Raw genomic sequence first — 13,217 nt, forward strand, 5'->3', positions numbered from 1 at the left:
GCTTTGATGACAACCTCCTTATTTGGAGACACATTGATTTGAGTAAAGGTGCACTTGAATTATGTATTGACTGAAAGTCACATTGCACATCCTACATGACATGTAATCTCAGTTCCTGAAATTCATGTTGTGATTTGTTTTTGAACAAGTTGAAATGGGTAAAAAAACATGACTAAATTGTGAACTTATCAAGTCATTGTGCCTAAGGTTAGTGAACCAACAGACACATACCTGCATGTCACCTTTGATCATTCTCAGCATTGTTGTCACGCAGGTAAACAGACTTTGTGTACCTATGGTTTAATGGATGTTTGCTTTAGTGGGTGAAAACAGCACGGTCATGCATGTGGTGATTGACTTTGTAGAAGTCTTGACTCCTCTTTACACACTGGTGATGTTGATCTAAATATCAACATTCAACTTGAAGATTTGTGATGTTAATGATAAAAATATTTCATCCTATAGGTTTAAGACTGACCGTTTCCTCCGGGTCGGAACGAAAACGTAAACACAGCCAACATAATTGACTGCAGGTGTTTAGTTTTCACTGTAAACATTGTCAATGTTGAAGATATTTGAGACATTTGACAAATGACTCATCCTCTCCTCACAGACAGGTTCACTATTTACAGTGCCATGCGCAACACACACAGAAACTATGTGAAATGTCACCGCGTGAGTCATGTTCAGCATGAGTCAGCCAGAAATGCTGAATGTGTGTCTCTAGCCTAAGGATTTGAAATATGTGTTTCTCTTTTTATCTCAAATAAAAGCCTCATACTAAGAATTTCGGAAAATTTGATTTATGTATCTGTTGTAGGTAAAAACCAGCCTGAGCGCAACCTCTGATTGGAGAGTAAAATTGTACTGTTTGAGTTATTCTATAAGAATGTAGTTCTCAACCTAATGTGAGTTTACATGTATGTGAGCGTATTTATCCGTAAAATATGCAAAATATTCTGTTTATTTTGTTCAACTAATGCTCCTCTAAAGGTGTCATTTTTCTGAGAAGCTGATAAGGAATTGAACGGGATTTACCCATTACACAATGTTATAATCATAATTGCTGAAAATAGTGTCTCAAAAAGATATCATTTGGAAGTTTTTATCATCACAACTCCAACCAAACATAAACAGATTGTTCAGCCTTCTAGTATGTTCGTGTTGGGATAACGTTGGATTTTTTTATCAGGTGTAGTGTTCCCGCCCAGAGGGGGGTTACGTCCCCTTGGAAACCAATGTAAACTGTCGTCTGCAGTATACCATACACGAACACCTATTCAGGCGCCCTGACCTTCTAACATGGTTCACAACACAAGGCGCCAAAACACACCGAGAATGAAGGGTCTTCTTACAATCACGGTCATTATTCTTATTATCTTGGTCCAACGGTCTTGTGTTTGTGCCGCGCCATACTGGTGATATAGATACTGGTGACGACGTTCAGACTTCATGTGCCGTTGACCACGGTATTTATAACTGACGACCGTTCTATCGGTGATCGGTACCGGTGTTTGAAATGCAACCTACACCAGGATTGCACAGTCGTCAACGAAAGGGAGAGATGTATTTATTGTATGAAGTATATTGCATAAAACAAATTTTATCTTCGAAAGTTTATCCAGTTTTCCTGTGTTAATGTATTGTGGGGCAGTATTGTGTGCTGCTGTATCGATGTGTATTTGTTTAAGGACCTCAGGACGAATAGCTGCATATTTTAAGCTAATTGTGGAGTCTAAATAAAGTCAAATCAAACGCCTTTTCACCTTCAACGTCTTATTTCTACACCTTCGGTGCAGATACAAATGTAAACGCATATTTTCTAAATTACTTTAGAGTGGGATCGAATCCTCATGCTCATCTTGAGGGAGAAACATAGACATGCTTCATGTTGTTTTGCATGTGCTGTAATGGAGACCATATTGAGCACTTCAGAGCGTAACGTTTACATTGACTAGTAACGTCAGGTAAAACAACCAAGGTTCCATGTAAGTCACTGTATGATGTGATTTTCTGCAGATGTAAAGCTCCAGCATCATTCAGACAAACAAACAGGGTTTGTCATAAACTTTTAATTCCTCTACTAGACGATAGCGTTTTATAGACATGTATAATTCGTAGTTAAAACAACCACACTTCGTACGTTGTTGATCAATGTCCAACCTTTCACAGTGTAGTTGACTCCAGAACCACGTCCCTTTTTTCCACTCAGATATACACGTGGCTATCACAAGTCCTAAATTCTAATACCGGTGATCTCGCACACGTCTAAAACATTTGTCCGCCATTTCAATTGCAAACGGTCGTTACTTCCGCCATTGACAAACTTGAGAAACACAGTCCAAACTGAGCATTCCTCATGTTTGCCCTTCCCACCATTGTTGCCTGGCAGGTAAAAGCTGTGTTTCGTGCAAAGGTTTTAATCACTATTAATTTAGGGGGCGGCGATAAGCACATGATGTTTGACTTTGTTGAAGGTCGATCTAGAAGGCCTTAGCCGTCTGCGAAGTGGCGATATGGACAGTAGAATAGATGATTTTATCGTCTGGGAAAATTATTTGCCAACTTGAAGTTTTGAAAATGTATATTGTTAAGAGTTTGGTCCTATCAAGGACATTATCCACATATGATTTTCTTGGTCTGATGAATGACTGTTTTTGCCCTACGTAGTTACTGTGTAACTTAATGTTTACCAAGTCACATTCTATCACTTGTTATCACGATTAATGATTAACATGTCATAACTGAGTTCAGGCTGTAATTTGGACTCAGGTAATATAATGGGTGTCAGGAAAAGGTCACCCACCATGCCATATCTGGGGCAACCACAGGAAAATTTATGACAGAACATACTGTATAGGCCTTACACTCATTTTATACAGGTTGAACAGAAAAGAGTTTGGTATGAAAAACAACTTCAAGCTTTTTTCAATGATCTCTACCAGTATTACACTATACAATGTGTATACAAACGTATGGTTCTTGGTTGATATGGTTTTCTGAGCTTAAGCTTAACTTTAAATTTTAAGCTAATGTTTGTTTTTATAAGCTCTAGCCAGTTAACATACAAAGAAGACGGTCGATTTTGTCATCTTCTCATCAGAAGAAAATATCGGTATGACAAGATACTTTAACTTGCCTTTGCCAATAGTGTCATTTTAAAGACTTCACATGTTACAGACAGATTGGTGCATAAGTCATGTTGATAATTAACCGTTTATCATATGCAGATAACGTGGTGAATTAGTTATGTCCATACGCTCCGGTTCTTGCCTATAAATACGTATTAATCTAATTGTCGCTTTGAGTGGCTTAGGTAGCAGCTGACCTTTTCTGTGAGGTCGGGCGGAAATAGAACGTCTGGATTACCTTTATCTCCGGTGAATCCTTGCTCTCTTTCTTTAATTCGTAATGTCCCTCAAACTCATATTTGTTACCCTCGAAATCGAATGAACCAACCCACTTCACTTTATCCTCATCTTCATCCCGCAAAGTCTCTTGTATATTGTTAAAGGCCTCCTTAAGTTTTTCCTCCAGCAAGGCGTCAGTCCAAATCTCAGGATTGAACACAGTTTTGAAGGTAGGCTTGAACTTAAGTGTGACGCTGTTGACTTCTCCTCGACCTTCTTTCCATTTAGGGTATTTAACCCGCGGTGTTTCTGGCTTTATACACCTACAGACTGTGTCAGCTGTGTCTTCGCCGCCTCTTCGCCTGGTAGCTTCGGCATTTTCGGTACTTTGCCTCTCCTCTGCATCTTCCCCGCCACTTCTTCCTGTAGCTGCGTCCACATCAGCACTTTGTTCTGTGTCTTCGTCGCTTCCTGTGGTGTCTCTTGGTGGACTCTGTCGCCGCCGTCTCCCCCTTGTGGTTACTCTGTTATTGCTTGTCGATCTCCGATGCTCCTTTATTGCACGTCTACTCTTTGGTATCTCCACATCTTGTCTCCATGACAGACGGACGCCATAAACCCCGCGAGGAAGCCCGTCTTCATCAGGGAGTGTGTCGACTCCGGCAACCACGACGCCGCTTGCAACGGCCATGTGCATACAGTGAAGACAATGACAGCCCACGATCTTTCGGTATCGGCTACGTCTTGATTTTACGTGTTGAACTTTCCAATCATGTGTATGAATAAGAGCATCTTCGTATCTTACACCATCCATTGTTGTCGCCGAAGGAATCCGAAGGTGTCGCTGCTGGATGCTCCTGGAGAAAATTGTATAATAAGGTACTTTCATAAAAATGGAGTCAGAACTGTTGTTATTTTCATTATCCGTTAAAGACTTTAGAATGGCAGAAAGAAATGATATAAAGGTTGGGGGTGTAGGATAGAAAAGAAACCTCCACTACAAATTTTTCAGAACATTTGAAACGACAACAGCATTGTCTACTTGTAATTCGGCTGGGTTGGATATTAAAGCTGTTTACTGAATTTTAAATTCACCTGAACCTTAAGCCTGTTCCTTGATTGCTCATTTTTGTAAAGCAAAAGTAGTGTTAACATTTCTGGGCAAAGAAAATATTATCATGGCAGGATAACATACATCAAAGATACAAGAGCATGTTTGTCATTGCCACCAGCCAGTCACCACTTTCGAACAATTTAAGTATTATGCAACTGTATGTATATCATTAATTGCATTGGTATCTGGTATTTCCTGTGACTTAACACGTGCACGTACAACTACACATTGTGGAGATTGATATCCCTCTACAGGACGAAAAAATGCTACATGTGATTGCATTGGTGATTGGGGTGTGAGAGGTTGCCGGAGTTTATAAAATTCTAGAGAAGCATGTTAGTAGGTAAGTAGTGAGTGTTTAGATAAGCTCCTTAAGAGGGATTGGTTATCAAATAAAAGGTGAAAAGTACCGCCAGACTAATATATGGTTGAATCCTTGGATACTAGTATATGATAGTCGTGTTGTTTGACATACCAATCCCGATCAGAATCCCCCAGACGTCCAACTACAAAATCTTGCTTCTGAAATTATTTGCCTAACTGTGGAACGGACATAACTTATTTCAAAACTTCACTTTAACATTTGGACATCATGCATACTTTCCTAAATTCGTGCCTCTTGAGATTTACAGATATGTATGATGTTGACAAGTACTATGCTGTGGAGTATGTTTTCTTTATAAAAAATCTGTTTTTACAGGTCTTCTTGAGCAAACTTGCACCAAACTACATACTATGCATATGTACTTCTGCGAACTTCCATGGAAAATCTGAAGGATTACGCTTGTTGAAATGAGCTGGTTTACTTATCAAAACCGCCTATCTATTGTAATACATTGTCCTACAAGTATATACTATTTTGTTATTGACTTACCTACAAGTTTGTTGATAGCGGTGAGAAAAACGGACAGGACTCTGATGCGTTCACACACACTGCCCGGTATTTCCTTGATGCCCTTTCCTCCCGACTGTGCGCCCTGTTTGTTTGGCTCGGTGTTGCGTCCAGGTTTGAAATGCAATCGCGTGACGTATTGCCGTGGTTACACTTGAAAGAAGCATGCGTCATGCGATTTGCGTGTACCTGTATCATTGGTCGTTCCCATGGGAGTGAGGCACGGTGGGGTGGGGGAGAGGTTGAAGGTCGGGTGACAATAGCCAGCACACCCTTGCCAACCTGCCCCTGTCGTTGTCGAGAAGGCTCCGTCCTACACCGAGTAAGTGGCACCAAATCTATAAGGTGATGTAGATTTCGACTGAAACATATCAGACTACAGATTTTCGCAGTCGGGTGTCGACCATGTTGTCAGTACTACTGTTACTTAACATTCTCCGGAAGGCAGTTAGTCAGTGGATATGGGGCACGGAAGACATTCTTCCCCCAGATCCCGACTGGCTGACGAACTTCAGGTGTACTTGGACAGAGGCTGGGAAGCTTACTATGTCTGGATTTCCCGAGGACATGTACTCAAGTATGCGACTGTACCTAGCAGCAATATTGCCGAAGCAGTGGCCAGATGCCCTGCAAATGATAATGGACCAGGAGGACCATTCGTTTATCGGAGACACGGAAATCTCTTTTTCGTGTAACTGGTCAGCAGTAAGCTCTACATATAGTGGAGAGTCTTTGGGAAGTGATCACGAGCCTTCCGGAGATTGTGTAGAATTTTATGCGGATCCCTTTCCAATGGTCGAGGTACCGAGGCACCAGTTTCTGCGAGTTGTAGTGAAAGCTTTGGAACATCGACCAGAAGGATTTCTAGACACGGAAAAGGAACTCTTACAGCGCTTTCAGGAACATGTTGATCAAGTCTACAGACTCGCATGCCACACAGAGGCACAAAAAGACACTGAAGGGGAGAGGGAAGAGCTCGAGTCACAATTGATGCTGACTGATGGCCAGGAGTCAATACCAGGTAGGACTGCTTGCTAAATTTACATTTGATATAGTGTTGAGACCATGGTATATTTCATGAATGATTGAAATTGATAAAAAGTAATCGAGAGTGGTGGGGCAATTTTATTCAAAAACATTTCACACAGAATAACAGACTGAACACACGGTGTACATGGCAGCTTTTATACTGATAATAGGTGATTTCTAATAGCATAAAGGTGCAGAAAAATACAGCCTATCATCGATATTTAAAGCAACAAATACAAGGAAAATTTTCATAACAAAACTACGATACGTAACTACACAAAGTTGAATCATAGCACGTGGAAGACACCTGGCAAGGGTATAGAGGAAGGAAGAAGCTCTGTAGCATGTATGCTAATAAAAAGTGAGAGAAAAGGAACTTTGCGGATGGTTTACATCGTCAATGCTTCAAAATGAAGCGACACACTGCCATGACAGGCATTTCTTGCAGTCTGTAATGAGCATACTACCCCCAAATTTACCACTTTCATAAAATATAACATATGGTTGGTTTGCATTTGTATCTATTTAGCCGGTATAACCGCCCTTCGGTGTAACACACTAGCTAGACGCCAAACGTTTCCATATCAGCCCATATTGACAGTGGGAGCCTAATGCCTCGATTCTTTATGATTGTTCTGCAGAAAACAGAGAACAACACAGGTTTCTTCTACCAGAAGGCAAGTCTACTATCAAACCATTCGATGAAATCTATTTAACTGTATGTATTTATCCGATATTCATAAGCAGAACCGTCTTTTATACAACCGAGAGGGACCAGTGCTACCATGGATTTTTTGAATCTGCAATAACCAAAGTTTATTTTGATGTATGATAGCAAGTCTGCATGAGTAGCTTTCTTGGTGTAATAGAGTCTTTTAAGTCCGATTTTTGTTACAGAAATGCATTGTTTACTTTCCAAAAGAAGGCATTTATTTGTGATACCTATGGGGTATTGTGGAATACGTTATGTTGATTCGGTACATTATTCGCTGCATTTTTGGCTTTGAATCAACAAATCCGTCAATTCTATCCGAACTTATAACGGTTTCAAGAATTACTCCCCAACGGCCATTTTATCAAATTGCCGCGAATATCGCAATGCATCATGGGCAACTTTAAGAGCTTCTGTCTGTTAAAAAAACGAGTGCCCAAATAAGATCCATACATCCATTTATCTCAAATTTTGTGTGGTGGTAGGGTCTTTGTCCAATTGTATAAAATGTGTAAGTTCTTGGTTAATTGATAGTTACCGATTACCGCGCCGTGGAAACATTTTAACACATGGAAAATTTGTAAGTTGTTGGCGTTTCTGTAGTCCAAAGACGGTCTATGGCGAGACAAAACCTTCACAAAGCCACCATTTTGAAAAATCGCCGTTTCCATGGCATCTGGTGATCACCAATTAATCCAAAACTTACCCATTCTTGAATACTTGGACAAAGACCAAGATTGTATTAAGATTTACGTCTAAAAAGGTCCCCTATGCGAGAATGGAAAAAATGAATAATTCTGAAGTGACGTATGCCAAAATTACAAATAAGAGACATCTTGGCATATCATTTGCATTGTAATGAGACAAAATAGCTTGACGAAGGTATGGGGTCGTGGAAAAAATTTAAGTTCCATTCTTTGGTTACACATACTGGATGATTTCCCTACACTGGTCGCTATTGTCAAAATGTTTTACTTGTATACTAATTTGCAATTTCTTATTGTTTTCCTTCTTGCAATTCAATGTTGGTTTCTATTTAGCAACATCATAGCAGTTACCATCCGTGATAGAGTCAGTTCCATTATTAATCATGTTTGTTCCAAAATTAGCGGTGCCCGAAACTGCTGAAGACAAGACAGAGAACGAGATGTCATCACCGACTGAGGTTGGTGCAACTGCTATGGAGAACCTTGCGAAGATCAAAGAATTGGAGAGAAAATTTGAGTGGCTGGCTAACGTTTTTCAGTCAGGAGCTAAAGTTCTGATGCCACGCCTTCAGGATATCCTAAAAAGGGCACCCGCATCTAATACAGAAGGTTAGTACCTGGTAATAATGTTAAACTTCTACTGCATGTTGCCTTGTCTTTAATGATACAAAATGAAAACAAGTAATGGTGCTTTAAAAATCACCCAGGCGACGCATGGTTGTTAAGATAAATTAACTGTGGTTTAAAGTGGTTTGGAGGTTTTGATTGTGTTATCTTTTTCAGCTATTGTGTGTGTGTGGGGGGGGGGGGTCCTGTCATTGTGATGGTAAGTGGAAAGTGATCTCTAATCAGTTTAACTCAATGAAGAACTATTTTTCAACTACTCGTGACAAAGCTGACATAAGCTATTTTAGTACAATGTGCAGTAGACAACGGTTTAACGGACGTCCTGTCCTACGGTACTGCGACCCCTTTAAGTTGCGTGTATGTGAGGTGAGTGACACAGCCGGGATTCGAACTCATGGCTTCATGATTCAGTGACAGGGCTGCTAACCACTAGACTGCGCAGTCCTAAAGTAGGGAAGGGGGTGCTATTTTCCAATAGATGATGCTTCAATAAGTACATTACCAGACGACTTTTTATAAAATTTCGCTTTTGCGACTTGCGCGGTGCGTGTGTTGAAAACGGTATCAATATCATTATCCCCACTGCGGACCCTCAGTGAGTATATACATCCGGGAACTTTGAATCACGCCATGCTCGAAACTGTCATGGCGGACTCGGACAACAACAACATGTCAGATTCGTCAGACGACGCCGATGGTCTTTTTTTCGTTTCAATTCACGTAATTAAGTATCATTTCCCCCCTCCTAGTTATGATTTTGTGCCATGTTATGGACATTCATTGTCTCTTACGAGGAGAACTAGCTTCGTCGGTGATTATTCTATTTGCCTGGCTCTTGGCGTCAAGTAGCATATTAATCATTCCTGGTGTATAGATTTGTCCCCTGGGGTGGCCCTCTGTCATGTCCTCAGTGATGAAATTGTTTCTGCAATGAGCTTATCATCGATAATTCTTGTGTATCGAAGTTATTAAATATAACTATAATAGTATCAAATCCCAAGTCAACTTTCCCTCTGTTCTGGTTAGGAAATGGGTGGGAAGCCCTTTACCTTTCCACACGCTATCGTCTACCCTCTCTCAGCACCTGTTTCACTTCATGATCACTCATCCAATACTCACTACACCCCATTCCCTCTTCCATCTAATTTATAATCTAATTTATATACGTGCATGTATCTCTCAATTTTGCTCCCAATCCCTAGTTTCTCCTTCGTCTCTCGTAAATCGTGGCTATTTGATCGTTGAAGACAAACTCGTAACCAGCGTATCACAAAAGTGTAATTTATTCCTATGAATATTTTTTCCCTTTTTCCCAACGAACTTGTCACAACACACCCAAGAGAATTAGAACTGTTCAAATCTTTATCACCAGACATTGTGAGATGCATATAGCGTCCATGCACAGCAGTAAACACAACTACACTTAACGCTAGTTCACAGCCCATCGATAACAAAATAATTGTATTGAGCAGGAAAGGTCGTAGCTGTCCACACTAAAGGCAGGGTTTCTTAAACATAAGCGTCCGACTTCAACAGCCTCGGACGTGTCACAACACATACGTATATAGAGTTTCCTAAATCTATTGGATAAAGCAACCTGAATCTCGGCTACAGAGCCAAGGTGTTTTTGCAAGAGAAGTGAAAGATCCATTCCCATCTGGGTCTTACAACATTCCCTTAACAGAGACTTCAGTTACCAGCTTATTCTGTCAGTGGTGCCTGGACAGAATTTGGCAGTTCGAGACAGAAATATTTCAGACTAATCCGTCTTTCTTGGCCGACAAAAGTAAAAAACGTTTTGACATTTCCATCACGTCATCAACAGTGCTACTAATCTTTTGCAAAATCAAAATCAAGCCACTTGATAGGCACCCCAAAATTAAAAATATTCTTCAGAACACAGCCGCATGTCTAAATAATTTGTCTTTTCTATTAGTGTTTATCTACAGTCAAACAACAGTCAGCCTTGCTCGATAAGTCCTATACTGTTGGTATGAACAAAAACACCATTTAGGGACAGAAGGGCTGTCGCTGAAGAAAAAGATACTCGATATGAAGACGCTCCCGACAGTAGTCCACTTATCCCAACCGATAGAAATATAAATTATGCAAATTAGGCCCTCATTTGCATGATTCATCTTCAACTTTGTTCACCTTCACATAACTTCCAAATGCCACAAGTATGAAATTCCAGTTATCTACCAATATGGAATTTAAGTATTTTCTCATTAATTATACAAATTAGGTATTCATTTGCATAACTTTTATCGATTAATGTCCCTCTTTTTCTCAGTTATATATTGCATATTTAATAGTCTTACCGTTGAGTGGAGTGTGTTTATGAAATTTCTCCATTACTTATGCAAATTAGAATTACTTCGCTGCCACAACATGCATGAGTCCTATCATGGAAAACATCGTAAATATAGATTTTCATTATTAATTATGCAAATTAAGTCCCATTTAGCACTTCATTATGTACATCTTTGTTTAAGCTACCTGCATACTAAATATCATGAAAATCCGTCGTTCCTTTGTTCAGTCATTCTCCTTAGAAAATTTTCACAATAACGCACCTGCAGTTTCAGAGCAATCTGCTAGGGGGCCCAAACCTACAGCACTTCTTCCTTACATCACAAGCTATTTGCCACCCATAAATAAACACCAAAGCATGTTCATGCAGGTCAAAAGATACAAAAATGGAATTTCTGCTGCAGTACTAAGGTAGCATACCAGGGGGCCCAAAACTGACCTTTGTTTTCCCAACACCTACCCATATACTAAATATCATTACAATCCATCCAGATGTTTTTGAGTTATATATATATATACTGACTACAAGCATCCAGAAACACACACACACACACACAAACACACACACACGCTCAAAACTATATCTCCATTTTTCATGGAGATGATAATGATGCAGAAATCTCCTGACGTCATCTGAGCGTCTCAGACGCCTACTAGCTGCTCACGGAGCTAATGCTTTTACAATGAATCCAAAACTGTCCCTGCTTCAAGATTCTCTGGCCCGCACCCTGTGGGGACAGGGAATCACTTTCCCTCCCATTGTTAATCGACCGTGAAATGAATGTAAACAATGTTTCTGAAGCGTAGGTAGTGGGAATGAATGATTTTTCCGGCTCCTCCCGTGGACAGAAATATAACGAGAATAAAGCTCAGTAATCATTCCGGTACTATCACTTAATCAGAAAGTCGATAGTTTATATTCGCACTTTAGAAGATGATAATATCATTAAGTTTATGTTCCTTGTATGCACCACAATACTGCCAATGGCGCGTTATAAAGCGTCAGTCAAAACATCGATCTTCCCTTTGACTGAACAAAGAACATGGCATCCAATTGGCTGTTCCGGCCTTGAAGCCTACATGTGCTACCTGTCTGTTAGGCCATAGCTAAATATCAGCAGAACGCTGGTAAAGGAGCAGAAACGGTAACGGAAGAGATAACGCGGTAGGAATATGACAACATTTTTGTGAGAAGAGCAGAGTCCTAAATCAGGGTCAACTGCTGACACATTTTTTTTTCAAAGCTAAAAAGACACTAAGTTTTACTGATTAGAAATTCTGTAGAATGATCAATCATAAATCGTGATACTTAATCATTTCAACGTTCTTTATCCATGGCTTCTTGCCTGTCTTGAGTTATTTGTTTATTTATTTATCTATTTATTCAGATTTACCGCATTTGTGGAAGGATTGACATAACAGGTGACTATCACCTTTTCACGATGTCAACCCAGACCAGGCTGTAAGGTTTGGACCATCACACACCGGGGCATGCCCCTACACCTTTTCGAAAGGTGTGGTGGGTTCTTTTACGTGCGCGGGGTGTGGCTCTCCCCAAACACGGGACCTCCATTTAACGTCCTATCCGAGGGACGTCCCTAACCCTAGATGAGCTAGGTACTCATTTACACCTGAGTGAAGTGAGGAAAGTCATGTTAAGTGCCTTTCCCAAGGGCACAACGTCGGGGCGCATGTCCAGACATGTCTGGGGGCAGGCCGGGCTCGAACTCGGGTCCCCTTGTTATGCTGGCCAAAGTATGTACGGGCATGTGGAAATACTCACAGTCACATAACGGACACTCAAACAGACGCACAGACACACATAGCAGTCCTATATATATTTCTACACGGGCCAATTCCTCGGCTCCGGGATATGCATGCCAACATGCCCCTAGCCCTAAGGAAATTTTTTACTACAAACCCTCTGAGCAAAACTGGGGTAGGGTGTAGTCTCCAACCAGACCCAATAGATTGCAAAGACCGTATCCAACTGGAAGAAGGAGCTTATAGTGCAATCTTGGGTTGGCTATGAAAACTCCTTCTGCCTGTTGGATACGGTCTTTGCCAACCCGTAGGTCTGCTTGGAGACTAGTAGGGTGCCTTTCAACTCTGAATGCGCAACAAGGGATCGATCTTGCGTGCTGACGGCATCTGGCGTCCAGATGGGATACGTATTAGCTCCTCCCATGCAGGGCGTAACTCTCTGAAGATCGCCCACCGCATAGCGCAACCAACCGTCCTCAGCAGGGCGCCAGGCTCAACCAACCGCTGTCAGCTAGCAGGGCGGAACTGACCGCCCACAGAAAGGTTGGAACCAACAGACACAGCAGCAGGGAGGAGCCAACGAAAGTCGACCAGTCGAGCACTTTTTTAGGATGTCATGTGAAAATTCAGTGTGACGACGTTTGGTCCATTGTTCAACACTTGGCTCTCCGTTCGGGTAAGATAGGATTTGTTATAACTCGTCCTCGTC

This window comes from Branchiostoma lanceolatum, chromosome 18, assembly GCF_035083965.1.
Source record: "Branchiostoma lanceolatum isolate klBraLanc5 chromosome 18, klBraLanc5.hap2, whole genome shotgun sequence".
NCBI classification, from domain to species: Eukaryota; Metazoa; Chordata; class Leptocardii; order Amphioxiformes; family Branchiostomatidae; genus Branchiostoma; species Branchiostoma lanceolatum.